This window comes from Diorhabda carinulata, chromosome X (assembly GCF_026250575.1).
Source record: "Diorhabda carinulata isolate Delta chromosome X, icDioCari1.1, whole genome shotgun sequence".
NCBI classification, from domain to species: domain Eukaryota; kingdom Metazoa; phylum Arthropoda; class Insecta; order Coleoptera; family Chrysomelidae; genus Diorhabda; species Diorhabda carinulata.
In genome coordinates this window covers 67,595,483-67,609,726 of record NC_079472.1, presented here as the reverse complement: position 1 = coordinate 67,609,726, position 14,244 = coordinate 67,595,483, and the positions used below count along the sequence as shown (strand labels likewise).

Sequence of the window (14,244 nt, the reverse complement as noted above, 5' to 3'; positions counted from 1 at the left end):
AAAATAAGTCTAGACATCCCCAAAGAATTCGAAAGGGGTTAATGAACTGAGAAGATGTAAAGTTTTGATTTATTAAATAATAAGTAATTAAATATTACATATTTTGTTATATGATTTCCATATTGAATAAAATAGTGTTTTCAAAGATAAAATAAATAAAGCAATATGAAGCAAGATTTATTTTTAATAATATTTCTAAGAAAGTTTTTTCTAATTAATGATAATAGATATAATACATGCAATAAAACATGGCATAGATTTAATTATTACAATTCACAATAACTTATATTATTAAATGGCCATATAAGTAGATGTTATGGGCAGCAAATAATAGTAATTTCCTTTTGGGAATCTATATACTTTTAATGTTTTACGACATACCTTCGTTTTTCAAAATATTTGTTATCTTGATATCGAGAATTCTGTGATTTTAAAACTTCCCATAATGTAGGGTGGTCCTCATCCTATTGAACGTTATATTTCCTATGAATATCAAAAATCAATTCCAAATGTAAAGTAAATAAAAAATTCTCCAAACAAAGACAAAGGTAAGTAAGAAGGACCATGCACGTGTAATTTTTCGGAGTTTCCAGTAATAAACCCTTAATATATATTGTATTATTTTAATTAATTATCGAGAATACTGAAAATTTCTTATAGTGTAAGGTGGTCCTTAACTCCAAATTAAATAAAACAATTAGAGAGGATCGTAGAGAACGTTATTTTATTATTGATAACAGGTAGGCATATGAAAATGTTTATTAATTGAAGAACGTAGAATTTAAAACAATGTTAATAAGATTAATTTCAAGTTCCAAAAAATAGCTGCATATGTATAAAGTACAAAACAAAACATTTTTGTTATCTTGATATCGAGAATTCTGTGATTTTAATATTTTCAGTTCCTATAGTGTAGGGTGGTCCTCATCCCCAAATATATTTCCTATGAACATCAAAAATAAATTCGAAATGTGAAGTAAATAAGTAATTCTTCCAACAAAGATGAAGGCATCTTGTATTATATAGGTAATCAATTATATATTTATTTCATAGCTATCCCGCAACCTTTGTACGAGTCAATTAAAAGTTACAATTAATTGGCTCAACAGGCATGGGTGGTTGAGGCCAGTGTTTTGGACTTGAGAAAAGACGAATCATACTTTAAACCTCCTGATCCTTTATCCATTGAAGGAAGCCTAGCTGATAACTGGCAAAAATTTTAACAAAAATTCCAAAATTTTCTGACTGCTACAAGTTTAAGCAATGAAAATGATGAAAAAAAGGTTCTATTGAATTTAGTTGGTGATGATGGTCTTGATTTATTTAACTCTTTTGATCCCAGAAAACTCTTGATAATGTTTTGAAAAAATTTAGAGATCACTGTGAACCAAAGAGAAATGTTATATATGAAAGGTTCTTATTTAACAGTTTAATGCAAGAAGAGGGATAAAGTTTCGATAGTTTTCTGACAGAATGGGGAATTCTCCTCAATTTGGGTTTTTGTATTAAATGAAAGTTTACATCAAATAACTATAGATTAAATATAAATTAATTTTTAATTCACTCTCTAAATACCTAAAATAATTATTAGAAATGTTGGTTTTTAAACTTTAAAGCGTTTTGTTGCTACAGCACATGTTGGCAACAGCGCTTTAGCATGCCTTCTCCGAGACAGAAACGGAAGATCCCAAAAACACAAACAAGACAGAGAAGGAAATGAAACAGCTGTTTATGGAATACATGTGGTCCTATGCCGTAAATAACCTAACTTTTTGTTACGGTTGTTGTTGTTGCGGTATGGAGTGTTGCGGTTATACAAGTTAGTTTAGTTGTGATTTTTGCGAGTTTATTGTGAATTTTATGACTTATTAGTGGCTTATTTAAATTTTATGACTAGATACAAACATTATAATATTATTTCATTCCCTCATTGAGAGTAAGTTTAAAAATTAAAGAATGTAATGTTGATTTTTATACAGTTTGTATTTTCAGGATAAATAATCAATATTTCAATATGAAAAAGCTGTGTTTTGTACCTTCATGTTTAAATTCATCGGAAAGTACACCCCATAAATTATTTATATTTGTTCCGAGAAACCCAGTAGTGAGAAAAACTTGGTTTGATGCTGTTGGGCGTACATTAGTAAAAACAACATCATATTGTTGTGAAGATCATTTTAATGTAAGTAATACAACATATTCAATATTGTGTTTATTGAAAATACTATAATTTCAGTTAAAAGAAGATTCTATAGACTGGGAAAAGTCCACGTATTAAAATTGGCATCATACCTCATTTATTTCTACAAGATAGTTGCAAAGATTTCAGTTTTACACAACTTCAACAAAAACAAGAAATATCATCTGAGGGTGAGGAAAATACTGAACTTGAACATCCATGCATCTCAACTACATTTAAAAATAATAGAGATGAAATGTACTTGGAGACATTGCCATCTACTTCTTCTAGTACTTCTTCATGGTTACAAACTAAATCTAGTGAAGAACAATTTAACAGTGATCTAAGTGAACACGAGGAGCAAAATGTAGACTTTAAAAATTTTAGTGAAAAAACAGAAATCCTTGCGATTGAAATGCACCCTTGATTTTATTTAGGTTTAACTAGTGAAGTTTACTATTTAGTGAAAATTATATATATTCATCAGAAAGAGATGTACTAGTAGTTTTGAAAAAGGTTAGATTAAACAATATATTTTTTCGATTAGGTTTGGATTATTGAGATTGTACTTTTATTTTTCCTATTAAACTTACTATATATTGCTGTTTGTTTTTAGGTGTATATACATATTTAACTCTTTTTGAGATAAGTTATGTACAACTAAAAAACGAGAATACAACATTGTGAAACTATTTTATTTATAAATCCTAGTTAACTTTGGAAATACGTATTTTTTCCAGAATAGTAAACTATTTTCAATTAACTCGTTACAATAAATTTCATTACACGTAACATTATGTATATGAATTTTATTATTTGTTTCAAATTCTGGATCTGCAACTGCAAAAATTGCTTTAGTCTTCTTACACATTTTCATTAGCAACTGCATCTGACCCATGTATTTTTCAATAATTTTTCCATCCTTGACAAAATTACTTATACTAGTCAATGGACATTTCACTTCTAGGACTGCATCACTTGAAATGGCATCAGGCGAGGCTCCAAAGACTGGTAACATATTATTTAAAACAAGTCCACATTTCGTTGTTTCAATTCCACATATATTTTCAATGCATTTTATAACCCCGTCTTCTAATTCTAAGCCTCTCTCCATGGCTTTTGTCTGCACAATTTTTGTAGCACCAAAAATTTTCTCGAGTAAAGAACCTTCTGTTTTACACCGGCTTGCCTCATAAATCTTCGAAGCTGTAATTCGACCAAATCTTAATTCATACCAGTATATATTTTTGGACTGGTTTCTTGTAGCCTCTGAAGCAAGTGCACAATCATTTGCATCCATTTTTTTTTAACAGTACTCTAAGAAAAATTCTGGAGTTATGTCGATATCAGCATTTTCTATTTGACAATGAATAAATAGCTGGTGTAACGATAAAGTAGGATACAAAGGACCTCTATCCATATTTAGTAACAAACTATCTATGGATTTTCCTTTATTATGTTATATTATTGTTCCTTTTTAATTGCACATATCCAATGGCAGAATCTCCATATGATTGTCTTGCTGATCTAAAACCAAATTAAAAAAAACATTCAGTATATGAAAAAGGTATTTATTTGCAAATAAACTAAAAATACTAAGTTTATTAAATATTTTAATATGCTATATTAAAAATGATTTCTTACCTCATGTGTTTTTTTCCACGTGATTCCACACTTATATAGTTTGCATTTTCAACAAAATAATTTGCTATCATTTCTGAAGTAACACGGGGTAAATTGCTTGAATCAGCTTTAATAAAATCAGTTTCAACCTTAGCCATTTTCACAGTATTACACAACTATTTTCACTATTTTCAATCTTTCACTTTGATAACTACAAAATTCATCAACAAATATGTAAACAAAAACTTAAGGGTATATTTATATATGTTTATTAAAATACAGGGCTTGCTTGCTTTCTTTGTCGTTTTAAGAGTAACAGAAAAGGAAAGACAAAGTAAATAATCAAATGACCAATCAGATTATAGATATAATTATGTCTACCTACGTTATTCAACCAATTAGAATTGAGAACAAGTATCACACCTATGCGAGGTTGCCAAATATTGAACTAGAAACAACACGCTTTAAAAATTAAATGTCCAATTTTTTTTATCAAATTTAACAGGGTAGACATTTCTTTTTATAAAAAGTACCGAATATGTGTCGTCTAAAATTCGTTGAACTTTCATTATTTGTAATAATTTAATATGACTTTGGTTATAGGAGAATTCCCCATTAAGAACAGCAGGAAAAACAACTGGTTATTGTAATTTATTAGAAGAATTCATAAGAGATAGGATAGTGATGGGCATCTACAACCAAAGCACTAGAGAAGAATTGTTAAGAAAATCTGATTCCGGTCAATTTATATCACTCGATCATGTTGTTAAAAGATACCCAGTAGATTTTGAGGGTCTTGGTTCTTTTCCTAGAGAACATCACATTACTTTAAAAGAAGGTACAGTTTCGGTAGTTCAACCACTTAGACGGATTCCAATTGCACTGCATGATCGTTTAAAACTTAAGCTTGATGATCTTGAAAAACAAGGTATTATAAGGAAAATTGATAAGCCGACTGAATGATTGAATCCTCTGGTGATAGTTGAAAAGAAAAATAAGGATTTACACTTGTGTCTTGACCCAAAATATTTGAATTTAGCAATAAAACGAGAAAGATTTTTGATTCCTTCAGCCGAGGAAATAGCTGTTAAACTTAATAATAAAGAATATTTCACAGATTTAGATATGAAAGACGGTACTTTCAAATTCGAATTGATGAACAAAGTCAAGAATATTGTGTCTTTTGAACACCCTTTGGAAGGTATGCATTTTGTCGTCTACCTTTTGGAATTTGCTCAGCCCCTGAAGTCTTTCAAAAACAAAACTATGAAATATTTGGTGACATTGAAGGTGTAGGTCTTTACTTTGATGATTTGATTTAAACTGGCAGTAATGAAAAGGAACATGATAATAATTTACGGTTAGTTTTGGAAAGAGCACAAAAATATAATATAAAATTTAATAGAGACAAAATTCAATTTAAATCTAGAAGTGTTAAGTTTATGGGTCAAATTTACTCAAAGGAAGGTGTCAAACTGAACAGAAATTATGTGAAACCGATTCTAGAGATGCCAAAACCCGAAGATAAAACTGAACTATTAAGAATATTAGGCATGGCTAAGTATTTAGGAAAGTTCTTGCCCAACATGTCGAAAATAACAGCTCCACTTAGAAATTTGACCAGGAATAATATTGATTGGCAATGGACTAAATTGCATGATGAATCTTTAACTAGACTTAAAGATACATTAACCAATGCCCCAATTTTGTCATTTTTTTATTCAATAAAACCTATAGAAATAGACGCCGACGCTTCCAAGGACGGTCTAGGTGCTTGTCTATCTCAAGAATGTCACCCAATAGCTTTTGCATCCAGGAGCTTAACCCCCTGCGAGCAAAAGTATGCGCAGATAGAGAAAGAGATGCTGGCGATTGTGTTTGCTACTCAAAAGTTTCATTATTTTATTTTTGGATTTGATGTGAAAATCAACACTGATCATAAACCCTTGGAAGCGATCATGAAAAAAGATCTAGCATCTATTTCTTCCCGCCTATAAAGGATGAGACTCCGCTTACTAAATTATAAAATAATTGTGAATTACAGTAGATATCTAATGCGGGTTCAAGAATGGTAATAGGGAAAATATGTGTATAGTCGTAACGTAACGTTTGATATTAATTTTTTTTTTAAATAAAAATTGTCGAACCATCGAAGCTTGTGTTCGTATATACAGCAGTCGCCGACCTTATCGATTCCGCCATTAAGACACAACGATAGAATTGACTTGCGTCTCGGGGCAAGAGCCAGGGAGCCTGAATCGGGTGGCGCCGGCAGTTGTCGGTACCTGTCGGCTCAGATCTGTCTGGCGCGCACTCACTCAAATCAAAGGGGGTACGGCTGGTTGTCTGCGTGCACGGGACTTTGACACTTTTTGACTTAAAAATTATTTCCCTTCACATTTTATGCAGACTTAGGACTGCGGTATGCTTAAAAAATTTTTTTGTTTGGTTTTTAATCAAATTATATGAGAAAATTAACAACTGGTCGTGTAAAAAATGAACACTAAAAGATGTCACAAACCAAATTTATTCTTGGCATTAAAGTTCTCACCGCATCCAGAATGTGGTCGTAAGGGATGTTCTGTGCAATTTTTTTAGCTAGTTCCTCGCGTTCCGAATTATTGAGTCTTAATCGACCCAACTCGTTTTGGTGGCCCACGTGAACATCTCGGAAAACGACATGGACTCGACAAAAACCTTTTACTTTGATGTGTATGTCAGTTCCGCGAGATTTGAAAATACCGTCACGGAAACACTGAAATGTCATTTTTTCAATGTTCTCGGCAGTTGAGTATGACCCGTATTGTTTTACGAACATACTTCGATCGGCACTTTCAGTTTCAACTTTCCATTTTTGGAATTCATTCGCACTAGCAAAATTCAATTCGCGAGTTTTGTCTGTCAGTTGATGTTGGAGCATATAATGTTGGAACATATTGCTCCGTTTCTCACACGAAAAATTACACAGCACAATTTATTGCAGAAGGGTTTTTGTGGGCTTTATCCTCGTGTTCTTTAAATTTATCACCTCTTCCCGTTGAAAAATTACACTTATTACACTTGAATTTATTAGCCGATTCACCCCCATTCACCCGATTCACTAGAGAACTGTCCTTCCCAGGGTCAAGTCGTCTGTTAATGAAAAATAACAGATTATAAAAATTATATAAGTAAAAATTATGGGCAGCAAATAATAGTAATTTCCTTTTGGGAATCTGTATACTTTTAATGTGTTACGACATATCTTCGTTTTTGGAATTAGTAATTTCATGAGTGATTACAGGTACATGAGAATGTTTCTTAATTAAAAAACGCAGAATTTAGAACAATGTTACTGACTAAAACAATTTCAAGTTTCAAAAGAATGGCTGCATATAAATCAAAACATTTTTGTTATCTTGGTATTATTTTTGATTTTTTATCGAAAATACTGTGAATTGAAAATTTCCCATGGATGGGGGGTGGTCCCCATTCCCAAATTACATATAAACAACATCAGAAAATATTCTATTAAACTTTATGTTTCTCAGGAATATTAAAAATCAATTCGAAATGCAAACTAAATAAAAAATTCTTCCAACAAAAACAAAGGCATCTAAGAAGGTGCTTCACGGTCAATTTTTGTTATCAGTAATAAACCCTCAACATGTATAGTTATTCTGGTATTACCATCAATTATTTATCTAGAATACAGTGATTTTAAAATTTCTCATTGTGTAGGGTGGTCCTTATCTCTTTAAGAATTCTGTTGAACGTAATCTCATAAATGCCAAAAATAAGATTGAAATGTAAACACACAATCCTTCCAACAAAGACAAAGCATCCAAGAAGGGGCTGCACGGTCATTTTTCGTTATCGGTATTAAACCCTCGATATAATGTAAACAAACAATTATACAAACAGATAAAAAAGGTTCCTAAACTGCACCGCACGTGTTGTTTTTCAAATATATTATACCTCTTGTAAATTCTCGATAAATATAAATAAATGAAGGATACTTTTAACAAAAAAAGGGTGTAATGATGGTCCGTAAAATATATCTAAAATAAACATACCAGACTCCATAGTAGTAAACCATTATACAATAACCATTGTTTTTCTGAACATATGATGGCTAAAATTACTAATCAGTGAAAAAGAATTCATTCAGATTATAAAAATCCTTGAGTAAATTTTTGAAAAAATTGAGAAAATTTTCCAAAATGAGGTTTAATTTTAAGATCTTTGAGTATAAATCTTGCTTGGATACTAATTATCCAGAGCGTTCATTACTTTTCAATAATGTTTGAAGATGTTAAAATCATAAAAAAAAATTAGTAATTTGACTTATTATGCAAATATTATTGAAGTTTATGATTCAGAGTTAGGAAGTTAATTTGATACGTAAAATCATTTGTACTCACATAACTTTGTCCACATAGGAATGCCCCCATATCCATTTTCCATCACTTAAAATCGAATCGCGGCACACCGAAACAGATACCGAAAATTACGAATCACTTTTCCATATCGCCGCGGTTGCCTGCCTCATTTATGACATTCATCAAACAATCATCTCATTAACCCTACAGATTTGTTCCCAAAGTTTAGGAAAATCTCAACAGATTACTCAGAAAGTCATTTGAATGGAAATCACATCTTCAACTTACTTAATTATCTAATTATCATTTATATTGATCAGAAGGATCCATGTACTACTATTTCGAATCAAAGTGAATTTGAGATGTATTGGAGCAATTCTATCATATGAATATCATCATAATCATTCATTAAATATTTATTTTATTTCTGAAATTATTTTTACCAAAATTTTTTTACCAATTATGATATACAGGGTTTTTCTCAACTATTTTTATTTTACAATATAATATCAGAAAAATATCAATCATATATATGTTTTCTAGTAGTTTTCCAAAAAAAATTCCGTTCTTACAAAAACATTTTTTTGTAAATAATTTGCAAAAGATTATATATATATAGGGTGAGTTTTCTGTTTTTGAGATATAAAAAATATTCATTTTCGTAGCTTTTTAAACATCAATCACGGTTACAATCTAAACTTATCTACAGGACGTCCCCAAAATAATCAATTAAACCAAATAGACGATCTTTAACTAATTATTGAACCATTCTAAAAGGATTCTGATATATCATGATATCAAATTAATTTTACCAATTCGTGTATAAAACTTTTTCATATCTAGTTATTTATTTTTGTCTTTTATCATAATATAGATGTTGAAAGAGTTACACAAAGTGTACCAAGTAATAGTTGATGTCATTAAAAATTATATTTTGAAATTATCCCGAAATATACAGATTGTTGCAACCCCTTTACAAACCAAACATATTAAGTTAATAGAAAGGAGCCCTATAGTATACCGGATTGACCACATTTTTTAAAAAAATGGTAATAATTAGCGTTTACAATAAATTTTAGCAATTTTCTTATAAATTTAACGTATAGGGAATACTAAAAAAATTTACACGAAGATAAATTACAGTGTGATACATTAATTTACAAAAGTTACAGAGGGATCTTTTATTTACCTACATCTCATATAAATTTGTATACAACTCTCAAAGTACTCAAAAAATTTTAATCTCATTTTCAAAAAATTATGTTTAAAGCTTTCAAGATAATTTCAAAATATGGACCTCAAATACAACTAATAAAAAAATGTTTTTGATACGTATTAAAACGACCCTCTAATACTCAACTTTTTAACAAAATTGGCGCACCCTGTATATCAATATAATTTTATAGTGGAAACAAAGAGAAATAAACATTTAACAAACAATGTTTCGTAATGAAATTAATACTCAAAATTTATGGAGCCGAGCTATTCAATAAGAGATGTCACTATTGGGCATTCGACCATCAACCACTTTTCGTAGTGTATGGGATTCATATTTCTGTGATGGTGGACAAATTATTCAATAAAAATATGTTTTTTTGGTCTTAATAAAAAAATAAATTGGTGTGAAAATAACGGACGCCATCTTCCTTTCAGCTTTGTAAGTAGGTGACAAAAAGTGAAGAGCTGAGACATACGAAATAGTAGAAACTAATATTGAAATTAGCTCAGTATGAGCTTCTGTACATAAATAGAGCTGCTAGTACTAAATATCTAAACCAAATTCACGTTTTGGAGTTTTTGTAAATAGAATAAGTAACGCAATTTGCTAATTTATGTCCTGAGTAAATATTATTGATTTCGTTACTCGGTAACTTTGAACTTTTTTTTATTTGAGTATGAAAGCTGCAAAGCAAACTTTGGTATTCCAAAAGCATAATATGAATAACCGTCCTAGTCTTCAGATCTGGCATCTTTTGAATTTATAATATGATTTCATTTATCATCGTATAGTTTGAAATAAGTGAAAAATTCTTCACACTCTTGCACGCCGAAAGGAAATTTCCAAGAAAAATAAAACAAGAGAAATTTCAATAATTTCATAATTTCGTCCTCATTATTATTTGACAATAAGTACAATATAAACATCATCATCATCATAAAAAAAGACAAAAATTTTCATTACACACAATTATACAAAAATGAAAATATTTCAATGATAACTAAGAAAATAACTGAGCTTTAATTTGCCATGTATCAACTAACTTCTATAGATATATCACCCTATAGTATAAAAAAAAATAAAAAATACTTAAAACGCCGTTTTATTTGAAACAATTCTCAATCTTTTCTTTTCTTTTCGAAACTATAGATTCTGAGAGAAACATAAATTCAAATTTGATAATAAAGAAACTAAAAGTTACTATTGTCAGGGTGATAATATCTTTACGATTGCACGAAATTTCTCTGCCTACTGAAATTCGAAATAAAAAAAACTCAATTTAAGATCTCAACATTGTAGTTGTGATATTTCCAAAAAGTACAATATAAAAATCATCATAGAAAAAGACAAACATTTTCATTACACACTATTAGAATATATGGAACGCAACCAATTTTTATTTAACTGTCAAATGTTATTAATGTAAGGTTGACATCTGTCATTAGATCTCATCAATCTTGCTATTTATTTTATGTGTAAGACTGAAATTACAATAAATTGTTTGTACTGAAAATCATATCAGTTATTATTTTCAAACCACGTAATTTTTCTTTATGGTAGCAGAGCGTGGTGGCGTGGAAATAACAGAAGACTGAAGGAAGTGATTATACAACTGTTAAAATTAAGTTTAGTAATTTGGAGCTTATAATTACAACGTGCTTCTCGTCAAACTTCATCTTCAAAATGGGTTCAAATTTGTTTAATTTGGAAAAACTAGTCGGAAGAGAAAATTTTATCACTTGGTAATTCAGTATGAAAACATATTTACAGCATGAGGATTTGTGGTGTTGTATTGAACCGTCTGATAACAAACCAATTTAAGCAAGTAAGGATGTAAAGGCCAAAGCCAAGTTGATTTTACTTCTGGACCCTCAAAATTATGTTCATGTTCAAAATTGTTCAACTGCAAAAGAGGTATGGGAATGTTTACAACAAGCTTTTGATGATAAAGGGCTCACGCGAAGAGTTGGCTTACTAAAAGACTTGATATATACTACATTGGAATCTAGTAATAGTGTTGAAGAATATGTGAGCAAGATCATGAATACTGCTCACAAGCTGCGTAACATTAATTTTGATGTAAACGATGAATGGCTTGGTACTTTGATGCTGGCAGGCTTACCAGATGAATACAAGCCCATGATTATGGAGCTTGAAAGCTCCGGTATTAAAATAAGTGCTGATTCAGTTAAGTCTAAGTTAATACAATAAATTAGTACATCAAAGTCAACAGTCTTTTATACAAATTATAAGAAATCCAGAAGTAATTCTCAGCAAGTTAAAAACAGAGGACCAAGATGCTATAATTGCAATAAATATGGTCATTTTGCTAAACTATGTAAACAACCAAAGAAGTTAGCGAATAAAGGAGAAGGTTCAAGTTTTGTAGCTGCTTTCCCAGTAACTATTAAACATAATGTGAGTGATAAATGGCTAATAGACTCAGGAGCATCTTTGCACATGACTTGCAGAGATGACTGGTTGTATAAATTCACTGAGCCAACTGTGAAAAGTGTTACTGTGGCAAACATAGAGCCATTAACTGTAAAAGGAGTTGGATGTGTGGACATTCAAATAAATCAGAAAGATAAAATACAAGTTAAAAATGTACTGTTTGTTCCTGGTTTAGCTGCCAATCTCCTTTCAGTCAGCACAATCGTGAAGAAAGGGCATAATGTTATATTTTATGACAAGGGATGTGACATTCAGAATGCTAAAGGAGAGGTTATCTGTAATGCAGTATTAAAAAATAACCTATACGTTATGAACATAAGTGGAGAAGAGGTTCATCTGACTTCAAGTACTGTGAATTCTAATGACACTTATCTGTGGCATCTGCGAATGGGACACTTGAATTTTTCAGATATTAAGAAACTGCCAAATTGTGTTGAAGGTGTGTCTTTGACTTCAGACACAGGTAATGTGATCACATGTATTCATTGTTGCGAGGGAAAACATGCTCGGTTGCCATTTAAAAATGTAGGTTCAAGAGCAGTAAGACCACTTGTACTAATACATTCTGATTTATGTGGCCCTATGGAAAATATTTCATATGGAGGTAAGAAATATTTTATAACTTTCATTGATGACTACACACGAATGGTACATGTGTATTTTCTTAAAGATAAAATGAGTGTACCTGATACGTTCAAAGATTTCAAGTCAAAAGTAGAGAATGAATTAATTGTAAAATTAAAAAGTTATGCACAGATAATGGTAAATAGTACTGTAATAACAATTTTGAGAAATTTTTAACTAATCATGGTATAATTCATCAGACATCTACTCCGTACACTCCAGAGCACAATGGCTTGGCAGAACGAATGAACAGAACACTAGTGGAGCGAACAAGGTGTATGTTGTTTTATGCCAACCTGGAGAGGAAACTATGGGCTGAAGCTTTGGCAACTGCTGCGTATATTGAAAATAGATCTCCTACAAAGGCTTTGGAATGTAAAACATCTCATGATCTGTGAAAAGGTAAAAAACCCAATTTATCTCATTTAAAGATTTTTGGTTCTGTTGCTATGATACATGTACCAAAAGAAAAGCGTCAAAAATGGGATAAAAAATTTGAGAAAATGTTGATGGTAGGTTATTGTGAAAATTCCAAAGGATATCGATTAATAAATCATTTACCACATAAAGTAGTAAAAAGTAGAGACATAACTTTTATTGAGAAGTATACTGAAGATAATATACTTATATCTTCCGATGTTGAAGTTGCAGACATGGAGGGCCGGTAAGCCAGTAATAGCACTGCTCCTACCAGTAATGGGATGTCATCTGATATTCAAAATCAGGAAATACACATTCAGAAGTCATCAAGTAAGGAATTGAATGAACATATAAGTAGGAGCGAAGACTCACTTGGAAAGTTTTCTATGAAACAGAAAACTCAATTACATATTAGTTTAGTAACAACGCTTTAGCTAATTATGTATTGAGTATCTATCAATAAAAAAAAATATGTGAAAAACGATTAGATTAAGTTTGTTTTATTGAAAGATCCCCAGTTTAATGCGCTTGAAATTTCAAAGTTCCAAAAGAATGGCCGCATATTACCGATATATAAAAGAAATTAGTTTTCACTCCATAATCTGAGACCAAATGACAAGAAATATTTTAGGTAGTAAATTTAAAATCAAAATAATAAGACAAAAAATCACTCACCAGTTCACAAATGAGGAAATGACCATCTTGGTAGTTAAGAATGTTCCGGGTATCTATAATTTTCACAACACACAATATTGTATTAAAACACGGAAAATTCTTTATCCGATTATTGTAAACACGACACGAATACGAACATCAATCCGTTTCACGAAAATTTTAAAATAAAAACTATTTTCTATCGATATACTGAAAATTTCCAAAGTTTCCAATAAAAATTTTCAACATTAGTCACATTTTTAAAACTAGAAATCGAAAGATTTTTTTGTCGTTATTAAACAGATCCGGTATCTCTGTATTTTATTTATCTAATAATAACTATTTTGTTATATTATTTTAATATTAATATCTATATATATTTTTAAATGAAAAAACACATTACAGTTGAAAATATTTGACGTGAACAATAATTGCATCGACCTACAAAGATGGTCGACATGCTGTCCAGACTGACAAGGATAAACGAACTTTTTGATGCTATATTTTAGATTATCGTTTGTTTAATGTTTATAAGTAAATTAATGATTCACACAATTTCAAATTATCTGAAGAAAATGCTTAATTTCAATTACTTTGAAAATATTAAAAAAAAATAATAAAACCTTAGCATTCCATAAAATGTGATACACTGAAATCGTTCATTTTCCTGGAACTTCAATTGGACAAATTTCCTTAATTTTTACATAAAG

The 14,244-nt window shown here is 30.4% G+C and overlaps 2 long non-coding RNA genes across 3 annotated transcripts in view; one reads left to right on the top strand and one right to left on the bottom strand.

Annotated features, from left to right (window-relative positions):
• The window catches only part of LOC130902284 (uncharacterized), a 43,882-nt gene extending 29,638 nt beyond the window's left edge, over window positions 1-14,244 (bottom strand). The window contains exons 1-2 of the long non-coding RNA XR_009060378.1: window positions 14,158-14,244; window positions 13,556-13,744 (exon numbers count right to left, since the gene is read on the bottom strand). This is a non-coding gene — a long non-coding RNA (uncharacterized LOC130902284). The remainder of the gene's footprint in view (window positions 1-13,555; window positions 13,745-14,157) is intronic.
• LOC130902282 (uncharacterized) lies at window positions 320-3,822 on the top strand. Of its 2 annotated transcripts, none has more exons than XR_009060375.1 (3): window positions 320-1,936; window positions 1,993-2,182; window positions 2,237-3,822. It is a non-coding gene; the product is annotated as an uncharacterized LOC130902282 (long non-coding RNA). The 2 variants fall into 2 exon arrangements; XR_009060376.1 differs by having other exon boundaries at window positions 1,980-2,182; window positions 2,237-2,817.